At 45.2% G+C, this 18,796-nt stretch overlaps 1 protein-coding gene across 1 annotated transcript in view; it reads left to right on the top strand.

Annotated features, from left to right (window-relative positions):
* Window positions 1–13,910: 13,910 nt before the first annotated feature.
* Window positions 13,911–18,796, top strand: part of RACGAP1 (Rac GTPase activating protein 1) — a 27,989-nt gene continuing 23,103 nt past the window's right edge. The window contains exon 1 of the mRNA XM_004388309.3: window positions 13,911–14,088. The gene's annotated coding sequence lies outside the window, so the exon portion shown is untranslated. The remainder of the gene's footprint in view (window positions 14,089–18,796) is intronic.

Below are 18,796 nucleotides of genomic sequence, written 5' to 3'. Positions count from 1 at the left end.
ATGGTGAATGTAATTAATGTTGCTGAATTGTACACTTAAAAATGATTAAAATGGCAAATGTTTTGTTATATATATTTTACTACAATAAAAAAAAAAGGCTAATGGTAAGTCAAGGCAGCCTATGCTTCTTGCCACTGTGGTTGGGGTGGTAGGGAAGGCTGCATGGAGGAGGCAGCCTCTAATCTAGGCCTTGAAGGATTATTTAGATCTAGATAGCCACAAGGGAAAGAGGAAGACATGAATCAGCCTGATGCTTCAGATGGAAAATGAAGTGAGGTGATTTAGCCGGAGGGGAGGGCCATGCAGGGGATCAGTGGGAAATGAGGTTGGAACCAGAAAAAGAGCACATGGAGGTACTGTTGTTAGATGCCATCAAGTCGATTTCTGACTCATAGCTACCCCATGTGACAGAGTAAAACTGCCCCATATAGCCTTCTAGTCTGTAATCTTTTTGGGAGCAGATTGCCGGGTCTTTCTTCCATGGAGCTGCTGCATGGGTTCAAACTGCCAACCTTTCCATTAGCACCTGAGCGCCTAATCTTTGTGCCACCAGGGCTCCTTCATGGAGGTATAATGCATTATAAATTTGTGCAGGGCTTTACTTTCCAAAGCATTCTCTGTGCTAAATTAGTCAAGAAGTGCTATCCCTCTTTAACAGATGAGAAAACTATGGTTTAGAGGGATTTAAAGATCTGCCAAGGAGCCCTGGTGGCGCAGTGGTTAAAGCACTTGGCTGCTAACCAAAAAGTCTGCAGTTTGAACCTACCAGCACGTCTGCAGGAGAAAGATGTGCAGTTTGCTTCCGTAAAGATTTACTGCCTTGGAAACCCTGTGCAGCAGTTCTACTCTGTCCTGTAGGGTCACTAGGAGTTGGAATCAATGGCAATGGGTAAAGATCTGCCAAGTTTTCCAGCTCAGCCACGGGGGGGGGCCAGGCCTGGGACAGAGGCCTTGAGTCCTCTACCCCAGCAGGAGGCAATGTGGAGTGGTGGAATCCGGCTTACCTAGGTTCCTTCTAGCTGGCAACAATGGGCAAGTTAGTCAACCTTCATGTCCTCTGGCAGTTATAGACTAGATATATGAAAAATACTGCATGGTGCTTGGCACGTGGTGGCTCCTGAATAAATGTTAATCCCATCCCCTGGCCTGCTGCACCGTCTCCTCCCCAGCACCTTGGGAGGCTGGGCAAAAGTCTTTTCTCTCTGCATCCAGGCAGAGCTGCCACGACTGCAGGGGACACCATTCACATGTGGAAATGAGGGTGGGAGGATTTAGGGAAGAGACAATAGTGGCTGGCTGCTTCTAAACCCCACCTCCAGAATGTCTTTCAGGATTGGTCAGAGGAAAGCTAACAGCTGCTCCCCTCCGTACTGGTGTGTTAGACCAAGAAATGTCCTGGTCCTCTTTCCCAGAGAGACTAGCCCTCCCCGCACTGTCGGGGGCAAAACCCAGAACTGGGATCCTAGAGCTAGATCTCCTCTGGAGCCCTGTGAAGCCCAGGCTCAGCCTCAGGTCAGGGAACATACCACAATTCCCCGTGTAGTAGGTAGACAGTGCTCTTCTTACAATTGTTTATAGCTTTGTTGGGACTCACCACCCCCTGAGGACATAGGCCTTATTTTATAGATGAATGAACAGGAGCTCAGGGAGGTTAAGTGATGTTTCCCAAGACCAACGAAGCAGTGAGTGGTTGAGCTGACCCCAGGTCTTGGGATGCCAAATGCCATGTTCTCTCCCCTACCCCTGCTGCCCCAAGGCTCAGAGAGGCTGAATGACTTGCATGAAGTCCCTTAGTGCTTGGAAGCAGTAGGGGATTAGAACCCAGGCCTTGTCTCCAGCCCCCAGAGCAGTGTTCTTTCTGCTCCATCACCCGCACCGGGTAGAAAACTGCTGCGGCAAGCAAGTTTGGCAGTGGAGAGGGAGAAATGAAGGGAGGGAAGAGAGAGGGGAGCTGGAACCCTGTGGGTAACTGCGGAAGATGGGGTCGATACGGAGATGGGAGGGCTGGGACGCCAGGGTCCCCAGTTGGCTGGCGCTGGGACCAGCCCTCCCCACTCTATCAGGCCTGAGGCTGCAGGCTGCCAGTGCTCCTCCATCAAGACCCCTGGAGAGCCTGAAATAAAATATTCCTCCTCCCCTGCTCAGGCAGCCTTATTGCCATTGACAGCAAATGTATTGCTCTAATCTTCTCTGATTTTGCCAGGATGGGCTCCATTCTGACCTCCCTCTCAGCCTTGAAGGCTTCATGGAGGTGGGAGGGAGGCACCAGGGAGCAGAAGGAACTGGGTGGGAGGGAGGTAGAGGGGTTGGGCTATAAATGGGGCAGCTGCAGGGATCTCAGATTTAATATGGCCTTGTCTCTAGAAGGGTGAAAGAGATTCAAGAATTTGGGGGTCTTTGGGAGGAAGTCAGCCCCTCTATAGCCCCATGACTGAGTGTTCCCTTGTGAAAACAGATGGGAAAGGCTTGGTTGGCAGTAAGGAAGCAGGCCCTGGGGGAGCTGACAGGGAAGATAGATCTCTGCAGGACAGACAGGGGTCAGACCTAGGGGGTGTGTGTGCCCTATGTTGTTAGGTGCCCTCAAGTCAATTTTTACCTCACAGAGACCCCATGTGACAGAGTAGACCTGCCCCATAGGGTTTCCTAGGCTGTAATGTTTACATAGCAGATTAGCAGGTCTTTCTCCCGCAGAGCCTCTGGGTGGGTTCAAACTGCCAGCCTTTCAGTTAGCAGCTGAGCATTTCACCATTGTGCCACCAGGGCTCCTTGTGTGCCCTTTATTGGAGCCAAAATTCCAAGCTTGGGAGATAGTCCTGCTGAGATGAGGAAGATAGGGTGTGCCCGTCCTCTCAGGGTGGCTGGCCTGCCTGCCTGTCCTGCTGTCCTGTCTGTTGCCCAGGGAAGCCTTGCCAGTATGAATGCCTCCTGCTCCTTTGGCTGCCTCTTCTTCTGGGCGTCTCTGGAGATGAGCACTCAGGCTTGGCAAGCCTCAGAAAGGCATCCTGGAAGAACTACAGGTAGGGGGGTGTGGAGCAGGGGGACAGGGATGGTGCCCAGAGTCCAGGCAAGGAGAAGAGAGGCAGAGTGGGGCAGAGTGAAGGTGGGAAGGAATTTGATGTTCAGGGTCAGCTTGGGGGCCATGAGAAGGAATAGCAGATGAGCAGAGCTTGGCCAGGCAGGGGGAGGGAGTGGCCCATGTAGAGCAAGAGTGAGGCAGGCGGGGTCCAGTGTTATGGCCTAAGGATCTGGGGGGCTGGAGGCCCTGGGCCTTTCTTCATTTGTCCTGCTAAAACTAACCCTGAGCTTGTGTGTGTGTGTGTGTGTGTGTGTGTGTGTGTGTCTGTCCGTCCCAGGGTACAGCCTCTATGTCCCATCATGGAAAGCATCTGTCTGTCTGCGTACACCCTCAGATTGGACTGGAAAGTTTTCTGTATCCTGACAGTTTATGTGTGCTAGGGCCTCAGCCTCTGGGGTTTGTGTGCGTGTACTCCCTCTGAGCTTCTCTGACCCCTCTGTGGGAGAGATTCCAGACTGGAGAGGCTGAGCTGGGTCAGCCCTCTGCCCAGGGTTCATTGGGGAGGGGTGGTGAGAGGAGAGTGCTGGCTTCTCCTGTCCTCCCCTCTGGCCGTGGCCTCTGGTTGCTTCCGCCTACTTCCTGGCAAGACTGGCCTCGAATCTTAGCAAAGCTCTTCTCATAATTACCCATTTTCAGACAGATCGCCTAGCATTGAGTGACCTTCCTCTCCTCTCTGATTGTCCTCAACTCCACATCCAGAAAGGCTTCCCTGACTCCAAGTCTCCGTCCATTCCCTGAATGCCCAAGATTCATGTGGAGGCCTTTCAACTTGGCATGGCCACCTTTGCCCTGTTAGGTACCCTTTCTCCTCTTAGTCCCTTTCCCGTTTCTGAGGATAGCTGAGGTGAAATTTGAGAAACTTTTCCGTGTGGCAGGTCTGGAGCTGGAGCTCAGAGTCTGTCCAGCTATGAAGTACCACAGGAGCCCCCGTGCAAGGGTATATATAGTGCTGAGTGACCTGGGGCAGGTCACTGTCCCCTGTGGGCCTCTTATCTCCCTAGCTCTAGAGCTACATCTCCCTTACAGAGCCTTGGTGTTAGAGATCTCAATTGTGATCTATTGACCCAAGACTGGAACCTTGGCCCTACCCCTCTTCCAGTTTGGAGCAGCCTTCTTGCCCATGGGCTGCAGTTTCTACACTGTGCAAAGGCTAAAGTGCCCCGTGGTGGCCCAAAATCTCTTCTCCCCTGTGACTGCATGGAGTTCTGGGTAGTTCAAATTGGCTGCTAACCTAAAGTTTGGAGGTTTGAGTCCACCCATAGGCATCTAGGAAGACAGACCTGGCACTTCTGAAACATCAGCCATTGAATACCCTATGGAGCATAGTTCTACTCTGACACACATGGGGTCTCCATGAGTTGGAATAGACTACAGCAACTGGTTTATGGTGGCTGTGTAGGATAGCAGCTTAAAGGGTCTTCAGGGGATATTTAGACCAGCCATTTCTAACATTTTTAATTCCAAAAAAATGTCCCCAGCTCTGACATGGTAGTAGTTGTATTTTTAATATCTTTTGATTGAGGAAATACATAATGACTGAGCTCTGGATCACATCATTAAAACTCATTTCTATTTTATTCATCCCCCAGCAATCACATACATGTGTAAATCAGTTATACACAGATGGGTTACACATAGTTCTTATTCAAACCAAATAAATGATGAATCTCTTGTGATCATTCCAAGGCTGCTACAGCTTGGGAGCCAAAAATCTAAACCACCTCTCATGTTACAGATGAGGAGACTGAGGCCTAGAGAGCAAAAGAGACATGTTCAAATTCACACAGCTAGTAAAGGCGGGCTGCACCAGAATTTGAATTCAGGATGGATATTTGCCACAGGGACTGCCAGTAGCAGACCTGTTGTTGTTAGGTGCCCTCGAGTCAATTTTTGACTCATACCAATCACATGTGACAGAGTAGAACTGTCCCATAGGGTTTTCTTGGCTGTAATCTTTATAGGAGCATACCACCAGGTTTTTCTCCCATGGAGCAGCTCGGTGCGTTTGAACAGCCAACCTTTTGGTTAGCAGCCCACCGAGCGCTGAACCATTGTGCCACCAGGTCTGCTTAGTATCAGTCCTGCAGGGGACTAAATAAGGAAGAGTTTGCAGGCAGAGAGTTGGAAGGCAGCAGAACAGGATCATCTCCAAAAGGTGCCGGGAGCCCCAACCCTGCCATTTGAATTTAGGTAAAACATGCCTAGAGCAGCTTCAAAAGGGACGTAAGGTGAGGAGATGTCAAAAAAACAACCAGAGGGGTGAGTGTGGAGGAGTAGCCAGCTCTGCTTCCAGCCCCTTCCCCTATATACCCTGACCGCACAGACTGTAGGCAAGTTATTTAACTTCTCTGAGACTCAGCTTCCTCATTTGTGAAGTGGAAGGGAACCAACAGTTGAACATTTCCTTCCCTGTGGGAATAGAATAAATAATGCCTTTCCTACCTCCTAAGAATGTTGGGGAATCCAGTGAGAAAATGTCAAAGTTCTGGGAAAATAGCAAAGTGACTGAGGAAGGGAGTTTTGCATCCATAATCATACTTTAATTCTCAAGCTAACCCTATGAAGTAGGTTCCTTTATTCCCATTTAACACTTGAGGTAACAGAACCCAGGGGAGGTTGAGTAGAGAGGGAGGAAGCTGAGATTTGACTCCAGGTCTGACTCTGGAGTCCTAGCTCTTTGTATACTGGCTCTTTGCACAACTTTCAGGGTTAACAGTATAAGTGGTACTTGTTGTTACCATTTACCTACATGTCTAGGTTTTGTTTGTTTGTTTAGAACCAGCTATTTTTCTCTCCCTTTTCTAAGGCTGTTTCCCTATAGTTCCAGTCACCTTGAGCCCCAAGTAACACAGAATAGCAGAGTGTCTCCTGAGTAAAGTGCAGGCAGGCAGTGGCCCTTGCTCAGGGCCAGTGTTAGCTGAGGAGGGCAGGTGGGACAGGAGTGTGTGTGGAGGGTGGGGAGGATGAGGGGCAGTGGAAGATCAGTGGGTCCCAAATGTGTTTGCACATCACAATTATCTGGGAAGTTAATAAAAAAAAAAAAATTCCTTGAGTTTCACTCCCAATACTTCTAAGGCTTGGGTCCATATGTTTTCGACTCTGATGACCAAAGCTTGGGAAGCGGATCGTGAGGCTACTTTTCCTTCTTGGGTGTAGTCATTCAACACATTATTATGGAGCTTGTTGTTGTTGTTGGGTGCCCTCAAGTTGATTTTCGACTCATAGTGACCCCATGTGACAGAGTAGAACTGCCCCATAGGCAGGAGTGTATTCACCAGTAAGCAAGGTATGCACAGGCTTACAGTAAGCCAAGGTATGTGTGGTGAAATTGTTCACTACAGATTAGTGAAAACCAAAAAAAAAAAAAAAATCACAAACAAAAAACCAAACCTGCTGTCATCAAGTCAATTCTTACTCATGCCAGTTGGTAATCCGTCCCTGCCCATCGGGTTTCCTAGGCTGTAATATTGAGGGAAGCAGATCACCAGTCTTTCTCCTGTGGATCCGCTGGGTAGTGGTTCTCAAAGCGTGGTCCCCAAATCAGTAGCATCAGCTTCATCTGGGAATGTGCTAGAAATGCAAATTATTGAGTCCCAGCCCAGATTTACTGAATCAGAAACTCTAGGGTGGGGCCCAGCAATCTGTGTTTTAACAAGCTCTCCAGGGGATTCTGAGGCTGATAAAGGTATGGAGCCTGGTATACAAAGCCTGATTGAGAATCACAGGTTTAGAGCCCGGATCTACTGAGGGTCAGACCTGTTAGAAATGGACAGGGTGGGGTGAAATAGCTGTGGTCTGTTTTTAAGGAGGTTGGAATCTAGTGGAGATGAGATCAGAACGTCAGTAACTATACCTACTTCCCCCAAGCTGGATTCCCCACAGCCTGGGCACCTGGCAGAGGCACAGGAGCAGGTCTGAAGGGGACTCCATTTTATCAGAGATTGATTCAGTTCAACACTTTATTGAGTGTGAGAGGTAATTCCTAAATATAGGGAAACCACGGATTTGGGAAGTTTTTTTTCTTTTTTTTTGATCAGAGGTCAGCAGAAGAAAAAAGAAACAGGGAGACAGAATAATAATAACTAACACCTATGGAGCACTTGAAGGAGTGCTGGTGGTGCACTAGTTAAAGCGCTCAGCTGCTAACCAAAAGATTGGCCGTTCAAACTCATCAGCTTTTTTGAGGGAGAAACATGTAGTTTGCCTCCATAAAGATTACAGTCTTGGAAACCCTGTGGGACAGTTCTACTCTGTTCTATAGGGTTGCTATGAGTCAGAATCGACTCGATCGCAGTGGGTTATGGAGCACTTACTGTGTGCTAGGCACTATGCTAAGAATTTTGCAAACATTGCCTCATTTAATCTTCCTAACAACCCTTCACACTATTATTATCATCCCCATTTAATAGATGGGGAAACTGAGGCACAGAGAAGTTGCCCATCACACAAGGTCACAGGTGGTGGAAATAGAACTTGAACCCAGGCAGTCGAACTCCAAAGCGCATGCATTTAACCACCACTATACTTTACTGTTTCTCATAGAGAAATAGGAGAAGTACAGGCATGTCATTTGTTCAGAAACTTTCAATGGCTCACTAGTGCCTCCAGGGTTAAATTTAATTTATTTGGCTTGGTATTCAAGGTCTCTTACGCTCTGATCTTAAAATTCCTGCCAGCTTTACCTCCTACCCCGCAACTAAGATCCTTGCACTCCAGCCACAGTGGATTTACTTTTCCATTTTCTTTTAACACATCCTGTGCATCTTGCTTCCAGTTCCTCCACCCCCTCCTGCCCCACCCCTCCTCGTAGGATCCTAGCCATTCTTCAAAGCTCAGTTCAAATGCCCCTTCTTCAGGTAAACTCGATTCTCAGCCGGAAGTGGGCTCTCTCTCCTTGAACCCCCAGAACACGGTCCAACCCCCACACTCTGCTGAGAATGTGGGGTGTTGGTACACTGGTCTTTGTACCTCACCCCCGTGCTTAGGACACTGCCTAGAACACAGGAAGTGCTCAAAACTTCTTGGTTTAGATGAAGAACAATGATGAATCTGTGAAGCATCTTATAACATGGATGAAACTGGAGGGCATTATGCTGAGTGAAATAAGTCAATCACAAAAGGACAAATATTGTATGAGACCTCTATTGTAAAAACTCATGAAAAAGTTTACACGCAAAAAGATACAATCTTTGTTGGTCACCAGGGATGGGAGGGGTGGGGAATACTAAATAGGCAATAGATAAGTGGTAACTTTGGTGAAGGGTAAGACAGTACACAATACTGGGGAAGCCAGCACAACTTGTACAAGGAAAGGTCATGGAAGCTCCATAGACATATCCAAACTCCCTGAGGGACTGAATTGCTAGGCAGAGGGCTGTGGGGACCATGGTCTCAGGGAACATCTAGCTCAATTGGCATAACACAGGTTATAAAGACATTGTTCTACATTCTACCTTGGTGAGTAGTGTCTTAAAAGCCTGTGAGCAGCCATCTAAGATACTCCACTGGTCTCACCCCTTCGGGAGCAAGGGAGAATGAAGAAAATAAGACACAGGGGAAAGATTAGTCCAGAGGACTAATGGACCATGACTACCACGGCCTCCACCAGACTGAGTCCAGTACAGCTAGATGGTGGCCGGCTACCACCACTGACTGCTCTGACCAGGATCACAATAGAGTGTTCTGGACAGAGCTGGAGAAGGATGTAGAACAAAATCCTAACTCACAAAAAAAAAAAACAGATTTACTGGCCTAAAGGAGACTGGAGAAACCCCGGGAGTATGGCCCCCAGACACCCTTTTAGCTCAGTGGTGAAGTCACTCCCGAGGTTCACAGTTCAGCTGGGGATTGGACAGCCCCATAAAACAAAACGGGACTAATGAGGCACAGCAGTCCAGGGACAAGGACTAGAAGGCAGAAGGGGACAGGAAAGCTGGAGTTAGGGAACCCAAGGTTGAGTAAGGACAGTGTTGACATGTAGTGGGGTTCTTAACCATTGTCATAGGGCAATATGTTTACTGTTTAATGAGAAACTATTTTGTTCTGTAAACCTTCATCTAAAGTGAGAACAGCAGCACAACTGGAAGAACGTAATTGACATAACTGAATTGTACATGTAGAAATTTTTGAAATGGTGTATCTTTGGCTATGTATATTTTCACAAAAAAAAAGAAAAGAAAAGGTCCTCCAAGGCCAAGAAGGGAGTGTGTTGACATGTCATGGGGTTGTTAACCAATGTCATAAAACAGTATGTGTACTGACTGTTTAATGAGAAAATATTTGTTCTGTAAACCCTCACCTAAAGTACAATAAAAAAAAAATAAAAAATAAAATTCTTCGTTTAATTGACAGAAACCCAAAACCAAACCCACAGCTGTAGCGACCCTATACGACAGAGTAGAATTGCCGCACAGGATTTCCAAGGCTGTAAATCTTTATGGAAGTAGACTGCCACATCTTTCTCCCGCAGGGTAGCTGATAGGTTCCAACTGCCAACCTTTGGGTTAGTGGCCTAGCGCTTAACTACTGCACCACCAGGGCTCCTTTAATTGACAGAGGGAACAATAATCCAAGACTGGTGGTAGGAAGCGAGAAATCCAGAGACAGAGAGGAAATGAGAAGGAATTGGGAGACAGAAGGCGAGAGAGGTAGAGAGAATGAAGACAAACACTGGACGGTGGCCAGACGGACAGCAGCCCAGGGCCCAGTCTCCGCCTGCCCACTGCCCAGGGATCGACGGTGGCAGTTCCTCTGTCGCGACATCTAGGCGTGCGGCCAGCCCCTCGAGAGGCAGGGCCGGCGGGGCACGAAAGCGGTCCGACGGCCACCGGCGTCTGCTGTATTAACATAAATCCCATTAACGGATCCGGGCCGCGAGCAGGCGGCGCCGCGGGCGGTGTAGGGGCGCGGGGTCCGGTGCTGGCTCCCGGGGCCGCTAGCGCCACACCCGCCTTCCGGGCAGGCTGCGAGGGTCGCGCGTAATGGTAATAATTGATCCTCTGACTGCGCGTTCCAGGAAAGAATCCCTTTCACAGCCATTAGTACTTTCCTGTCTCCTCAGAACCACCTGGCGAGTGGGTCTTGCCAGACGCAGGTGATTGAATAACCAGGCCAAGAACTTGCTTCTAATAAGTGGCAGAGCTGGGAATCGAACCCAAGCTTTCTGGCACCAGATCTAATACTTCTCCCATTACAGGTGCAGCCTCAGGATGCCTCCCTACCCAGAGAACAGTAGTTTAGGACCCCCTCCTTCCCTACACACACACACACACACCACACACACACACCACACACCACACACACACACCACACACCACACACACACATTGCTTTCTTCTCACTGGTGCAACAGGGAAAGGGGTTGAATGGAATGGGAGGGGTGTAGTGATGCCTTGGGTAGAAAAAGGGGTAGGAGGGACAGTGTTTCCAAACTTCATCCATCATTTGGGACACACAAATTCAGGTGCTGGGGTGGAACGCTACCACCATCCCATTGAATTCAACTCACTTCAGCTCACTCAAACAGCTGTTTGTTGGAGCTGCAAAAGCAAGAGAATACAGCAGTAAACAAGAGAAGTCCTGTCTCTTGTCCTCTGGGAATTTATAGTCTAGCAGGGAAAATAAGGAGTATTTACTGAACACTTATTGTGTGCCAGGCACTATGCAAATGTTTTACATGGATATCTCATTATTTCTCTCAACAACTCTATGAAATAAGTATTATTTTTCCATTTTATAGATGAGTGAGCCAAGGCACAAATGACTTGTGGAAGGCCATATAACTGGTACAGCCAAACAAACAAGGTGACATGTATGAAAAGGGGAAGAAAAGGATGCTAAGGGAGCTTAGAGCAAAGGCATGGTGCCAGGCCAGGTGACCTCCCTGAGCAAGGTGGTAAACATTAAGATGCCTAGAAGGAGGAGTAGAACTTAGCCGGGGGAAGAGAGTGGAGGTGGGAAGGAGTGTTGGGACACATGGAGCAGGAATGGGTAAGGGCTGTGGGTAGGAACCGTAGCCTGGTGCACTTGAAGAACTGGAAAAGCCAGAGGGGCAGAAAGTATGGCTAGAGGGGCAAACAAGAGCCTGAAAGAGAGCTTTCTTAAGAATTTTGGTTCTTATTGCGAAGGCAGGTTGAAGTCATCGAATTTTAAGCCAGGAAAAAGCATGATTAGAAATGCATAAAGAATGCATGGAGGGGGACCTCAAACCATCAAGAAAGCAGTGCCAGGAGCAGAGCGCTTCCTTTGGACCGGGGTCCCTGCGTGGAGAAGCTCCTAGTCTGGGGGAACTTTGATGAGAAGGCCGACAGAGATAAAGGCTTCCCCTGGAGCTGAAGCCCTAAATTTGGACTTTTAGCCTACTTTGACTATGAGGAAATAAACGTCTCTTCATTAAAAAAAAAAAAAAAAAAAAAGACTGCATGGAAGGGGTGAACAATTTCAGTTGTGGCTTGGACTACTGAATTGGACTAGGATGGTGACAGTGAGAAGGAGAGAAGTGGGCACATACAAGAGTACTTACGATTGTCATTGTTGTATGCCCTCGAGTAGATTCCAACTCACAACGGCCCTATAGGACAGGGAAGAACTGCCCCATAGGGTTTCCAAGGCTGTAATCTTTATGGAAACAGATTGCCACATCTTCCTCCCAACGAGCGTCTGGTAGGTTCAAACCATTGACCTTTTGGTTAGCAGCCAAGTGCTTTAACCACTGTGCCACCAGGGCTTCTTTATTTAGGATTAGGACTCAGTAGTAATTGGATATGGGATGTGAGGGAGAAGGAGAAGGCTGAGTCGTTCTAAATCCCCTTTCCTCCCTCATCCCCAATCATTTAATAAATCCACTTGATTTAATCAACTGAAGGAATATCTCTCCTGTCTATTCCCTTCTCTCTCCATCCCCACTGCCACTGGCCTAATTCAGCTCTCAGCCTCTCTCTCTGGCTTTATGGTGAGAGTCTACCTCCAGATTTTTCCCCTCTCCAGTTCATCATCCTCCATGCTGCCTAAGCATATGATCTGTCTAAAATGCAAATCCGAGCAAGTCAGTCCTCAGTGTAAAAAGCCCCATTGTCTTGTCATTGTGTCTTCTACAGGATACAGTCCAGTCCCTTCCTAGCCCAAATCTACTTTGCCAGCTTCTCCTTCCCCTCTGCAGACCGCCAAGCTGCCCAAAAGGCATCACACCCACTGAATCTCCTTTACCTAAATGTTCCTTCACAGCCTTAAACCTTTACAAGGCTGTTTGTTTATTTATTAAATATGCACCTGCCCTATTCTTCAGAGGTTTTGAAATCACATGATCCTCCCATTGTCAGGAATTTCTCCCCTCCCCCTCCCTTCTCCACTGCTACCTGCTAAATTCCTATTCATACTTCAAGGCCCAGCTTTTCTAACACTCCCACTTCCCAGACAGAATTAATTGCTTCCTCTAGGTGCTCCTAAAGCACTTTACACATTGTCTGTGTTCTAGTACTTATTCCATTATATTATAGGTATCTAAAGAGGCAATGAGCTCTCCTGTCCTTGAAGGTTTGTTGGGAGGATTAAATGGAATAATATATGTACAGTTAATTTTCCCTTTCTTCTTCCCTTTCCTAATAATATTAATAATAATATATGTTGCAGTTTATTAAGTACTGCCATCCATGCTATCTCTTTTGATCTCAGAATAAACCTATGAGATAGGGATGGTTTTATTATTTCTGTTTTGCAACTGAAGGAAGTTAAGTACAGAAGGATTAAAAAGTGATAGTGCATCTGATTCAGTGATATGCCTGTTACACAGAAGTGCTCAATCAGTATTTGTAAAATGGAGTCAAGTTTTTTGGTTGTAAAATCTGTGATCATTCCATTAAACCACACTGCTGCTTATATGCACTTGTTGTTGTTGGGTGCCCACTGAGTCAATTCTGACTTATAGTGACCCCCTGTGACAGAGTGGAACTGCCCCTTAGGGTTTTCTTGGCCGTCGTCTTCATGCAAGCAGATCGCCAGGTCTTTCTCCCACAGAGCTGCGGGTGGGTCCAAACCACCAACCTTTCAGTTAGCAGCCAAGGGCTTAACTTGTGTGCCACCAGGGCTCCTTTTGTATGCCCTAGGATACTCATTGAAGAGGGACAACCAATATGGGGGGGAGGGGGAAGAGACTAGAAGAGTTTAGAGTACATTACAAGTAGTAAGGGTAAGTAGAATTCTGTGATACTTGGTTGAATGTGAAATGTATTTCTCACTGTTGGTAGAGGTTAAAAAAAAAAAAAGAAAAGAAAAGAAGGCCCCTGTGCTAGCACAATTCCAGGTTCTAAATGAACGTTTGTTAAATGGAATTATAGCACTTTCATTTTGTTTTTAATTTTGTTTCCCTGAGCAGTCTCCTCCATTTGTAGCTACTGGAAAGCAGAGACCATATCATCTTTATTTTTTCCAGTGCCTAGCAAAATTGGCACTTAATATATGTGTGTCAAATGAAAGCCTGAATGAATGCATCAATGAATAAAGGGGTAATAAAAGTTGAGTAAATATGGTTGCAAATGATTGCTGTTTTATCTCCTTCTGGAATTCTTCCCATTCCAACACTATTCAGTTAATAGTTTCCAAAAGCCTTATTTCTCTGTCTGGGTAAGATGATGAGGCCAAGAATCATTTTCACTCAAGAAGTACCACTTGCCCTTAGCCAACATGGCGGCCTGAATGACTTCAGCAAAGGGCGCCGAAAAAAAACTGTTGCCATTAGCCAAAATGGCTACCTTTCCGGCGCCTCTCTAGGAGAATGCGCATGCCCAGACTTTTATCCATTCCCTCGGCTCCCTTGGCCACGGTGCGTGCGTCCTAACGTAAAGAGGTAGCGTGGAAGGAATAAATTGCTCCGTGATTGGTTGGTGCAGGATTTCAAACTGGAGCTGGCGGCGCGATCCTTCTTTGCCGTTGGGTGAAGCGCAGAGGGAAGTGGAAGATCGCCCAGTTAGGGCCTGGCGGACCCCGGCAGAGTCAGCGGTGGGGTCTGCAAAGAAAAGGTACGTCTAGCACGGTATTAGTGATAGGAGGGAGAGTGCCTGAGGGGGTAACTTTTGACCACTGTAAGGTCTGGGGAGAAAGGCCAGCAGCTCCAACCCCTCCACTGGAGCTTTCCCGGAGTAGGGGCGGACTGAGGGGTGGCGGCTGGGAGAGTAGGGGGCTTCTTCCTTGGCGCCGTGTTTTCTGGAAAGTCAGCGGCATCTTTTCGAGGTAGTGTAAATTAACAGGGCAGAAGCCACCCAAAACAGTGGCTCTCAAATAACGAGTTTGGGAATAATGGGGTAACAACCCTGTCCTTTTCGGAGAAACGGGGCTTTTTCGAAGTGAAAAGACCTGGTCTACGAGAGGCGGAGGCGGCCTCAAATGGGACTTCCCTTCCTTGTGGGCTGTGTGTGTCTAGGTAGGCTGGCCAAAGCAATGACATCTTGTCTTTCTCATCCTCATTTTAAGCCTCAGGAACGAGGCCTTACTTTTCAGGCTCCTTTTAGAGCTCCCAGTACACTTTCACGTACATTTCCTCTTCACTGTGTTTCATTCTTAGGCGGAGTGGTGTGTCGAAGGGTGGGGTGGGTGAGTAGATAAACCTTTTTTTTTTTAAATAAAGAAATGGCATTTTATTTATCTTTAATATGTGGGGTAAGTAAACTTTTGGAGTTATTGGAGGTGTTTGGAGAAAACGCCTTTCCTATGGCTTAATCATTCAACAGGTATTTAATAAGTGCAAAGCATTAATACAAGACAGTCTTTTTTTTTTTGCCTCAGAGGAACTTGCACTTTATGTGGGGTGAGAGAATTTAAAAAGATAATTGAATGTGGTGAATCTGGTAGACCTATATACTGTTGAGAGTACAACTCTTTAAGAAAACATTTTGATAGTATTTATCAAGAACCATAAAATGTTTTTACCCCCGCTATAGTATTTACAGCCTTGGAAATTTATTATAAGGAACACAGGTACCTGAAGAAAAATATGTGTCCACAGGGATTTTCAATTGATTCCTTCAACAAATATTAAACATTTACCAAGTATCAGGCACTATAGTAGGCACCAGGGGCTCAGCAATGAACAAAACAAAAAATCCCTGTCTTCCTGAAACTTAAACTCAAGCAAGAAGACAGAAAACACAAGCAAAATAAATAAGTAAATATGTGTGTAATATGTTAGATGGAGAAAAGTGCTTTGGAGCAAAAGAAAGCAGGGAAGTGTTTGGGAAAAGGCTGCAATTTAAAATAGGTGGTTAGGAAAGACCTCCCTGAGACAGTGACATTTGAACAAAGACCTGAAGGAGGTGAGGCAGTGGCCATGCAAAAGATTCCAGGCAGAGAAACTGGAAAATTGGGAATTACCTAAATGTCCAAAGAAGAGAACGATTAAGCAAATACTTGTTCATCAACTTTTTGCAACTTAATGGAAGCGTGATAGGAAGCAGAACATAAAATTGTCTGTAATCTGTGATTGCAACTTGATGAAATATGAGTGCATCATGGGCAAAGATTAGAAAGGGGTGTGCTATATTTGTTTAGCTGGTGAGGTTTTTGTTTCACTATAAAAAATAAATTTTTTTGAACATGGAAAATTAACAATAGGTAGTGTTTTATATCTACCAAATGAGTGTTGTAGATAACAAGAGGTCATTTTGGACTGAAATGGTAGGGAAGGCTTCAGTGAATTGGTTGGATTTATATTACACCTTGAAAGATAGGAAACTTCAAAATGGGAAGAATTCACAGAGGAAAAAAAAGAGTTTAGTATGTGAACTGGTAATAGTTTTCTGAAAAATAATGATTCAGCTCTTCCCTTTCCTTATTTTAATCTTCATTCATGTTTGTTGGACTGAGTATGCTCTGTTTACTCTTTCTGCAATTGATTTCCTCATAAGAACATTTGGTTTCAAGATATTCCTTCTGCCTGCCAGTTGTATAGAGGCTTTTCGATATGGCGAAGCAGAAGCTGGACATTTGGGGAAAAGAATTGTTCTGAAATGCTTTCATATGAAAGAATCTTGTAGTATTGAGATTGTCTTTGGAAATGGTTTTCCTTGACAGCAGAGAACTCATATTGTTGATTTCTTGGGAATCTTCAGATTTAGCAATGTTTGTTAGAATGTTTTTCATTAAAGCTCTTTTCTGAAAAACTGAAGCAGCCTTCTATTGCTTTATCTGACAATAATTAATACCCTTGATACATCTAAAAAACCTGATGTATAGGTCTCTTAATAATGTTGTTTGTAGATGGAGGAAGAAGGGGATAGAGACTTTTCCCAGGATATCCTGCAGTAAGATCTATGATAGTCTGTTTTTCTGAAGGAGGATGTCTGTCTTTTGGCTGGCTGACTGAAATTAAACTGGGGGCTCAAAGCAATCACATCAAGCTGAGACTCTTTCATGGTGATTCCAAATTGCTCCCTTAGGGATACTCACAGATTGGGAATTTGTAACATAGTGACTTCTCCACCTCTGAGGCTCCCTATCAATAACAGCTGAGATTTTCTAGCACCTTTTTGTTTAAAAAGCTATACAAACTGATTTCATTGCTACACACGGGGATCATTTCAGCTTCCCTGAAGGGCAGCCACCTATATAGTGAGAAGTGACAGCTGTTTTACAGCTGCAAAGAAAGCAATGTACTACAATATGACTTTGTTTTTGTTTCCTTTCACATTAGTGTATCTTCTAGCTATGGAGCTAAAGAATAAAGGGGGCAAAATAAAGAAGTATTCATGAGGATTAAAATGTGACCCACCAGGAAGATTAAGACCATTTTCAATTGACATTGAATAGGATGAGTAAATTTTAGCATTTTCCATTAGAATTTGGCTGAGATATCAGAGTTAGTACTGATGCAGAAAGATATTTTAGTCATCTCTAAATAATTCCTGAGAGTCACTTTTGTAGAATAGTAATAAAAATATACGGTTCCCAGCATATGAAGAGAAGAGGATTATATTTTGCCAGTGCTGCTTTTGGATTATCCTAAGTAAACCTATATTAGAGGAAAAACTAACTCTTCAGAATCAACAAGCCTTCTCTAGAACTGTTTGTTTAAGAGCCTATTGTTGTTAGTTGCTGTTAAGTCAATTCTGACTCATGGCTGTCTCATGTGTTGCAGAGTAAAACTGCTCCATAGGGTTTTCTTGGCTGTAATCTTAATGGAAGCAGTTCGCCAGGCCTTTCTTCTGCAGTAGTAGTGAGTGGATTTGAACCAGCAGCCTTTAGATTTGCAGTTGAGCACAAACCTATGGACCTGTTTAAGAGCCTACACCTGGTTAAATTTGGTATTTTCTTGATTCTTCTTGGTCTGAGTTCCAGATATGTTATAAAAAGATCTTATCTGTGTTTTATATGCATTGCTCTTTGGATGACACGTTATGATTTAGGGAAGGTGTCTGAGACTGTGCAACATATTACTATGGTCTAATTGACTTTTTATAACGTATCTCCTCTTCATTGTGTTGGAGTGGAAGGAACATAGGTTTTGGACTCAGACCTGGGTTTGAATGTGAGATCAACATTTATTAGTCACTTAAGGTCTGTGAGCCTTAAAGTGCTCCACTGTCTGTAAAATGAAGATTATTGAGTCAGTCACGTTTATTTAAAGAAGAAATGTATGTGAAGCATCTAACTTATTGCATGAATCCCTTTGAAGGCATCTGGTAGGTATTTCTTTCCATCTACACAGCATTGTTTAAAAAAAAAAAAAAAAGTTCTAAAATTCTGAATTTAGTGATACCCTTTATATGGAGACAGCCTAGGGGGGGAAATAGATTTGAGAATCACTGTTCTAGGATGTAAAGGAGCCCTGGTGGTGCAACAGTTAAGCTCTCGGCTGCTAACTGAAACTTTTCTTTGGTGATTCCCACTCAGCGACTCTGAGAGAGAAAGACCTGGCGATCTGCTCTCGTAAAGATTGCAGCCAAGAAAACCCTATGGGGTAGTTCTACTCTGTCACATGGGGTGGCTGTAAGTTGGAATTGAGTTGATGGCACCCAACAACTTCTAGGATATGAATAACAATTACAAAAAAAACTGCACTTCATACCTACTCTAATAATACCTTATATTTTTATAGTAAGGTTCAATTTATATGTTATAAAGTTTTTACCTACATTAACTCATAATATTCTCTGAGGTATATAAGGCAAGGAGCTCTGGTGGCGCAGTGGTTAAGCACTTGGCAGCTAACTGAAAGGTCTGCTGACCCACCAGCCACTCTGTTGGAGAAAGACGTGACAGTCTACTTCTGTAAAGATTTACATCCTTGGAACCCTGTGGGGCAGTTCTTCTCTGTCCTGTAGGGTTGCTATGAGTCGGCATTGACTTGACGGCAGTGGGTTTGGTTTTGGTTTTTTATTGTTCCCATTTTATAGATGAGTCTCAGAATTTTAAATAATTTACTCAAGTTTATGCTACTGGTAAATAGAAGGGCTAAAGCTTTATCCAGAACTTCTGTTCCCCATCCCCCCTTTTTTTGGGACTTGATTATTATTTATTTATTTATTTTGTATTGTACTTCAGGTGAAGGCTTACAGAGCAAATAGTTTCTCATGAAACAGTAGTACACATATTGTTTTATGACATCAGTTAACAACCCCACAACATGTCAACCCTCTAACTTCTCAACCTTTTTTTTTTTGGTGAAAATACACATAGCCAAAGATACACCATTTCAAAAATTTCTACATGCACGGTTCAGTGACATTGACTATG

Source organism: Trichechus manatus, unplaced genomic scaffold (assembly GCF_000243295.1).
Source record: "Trichechus manatus latirostris isolate Lorelei unplaced genomic scaffold, TriManLat1.0 scaffold00209, whole genome shotgun sequence".
In the NCBI taxonomy this organism is placed as follows: Eukaryota; Metazoa; Chordata; class Mammalia; order Sirenia; family Trichechidae; genus Trichechus; species Trichechus manatus.
This window is presented reverse-complemented; position numbering and strand designations above follow the sequence as displayed.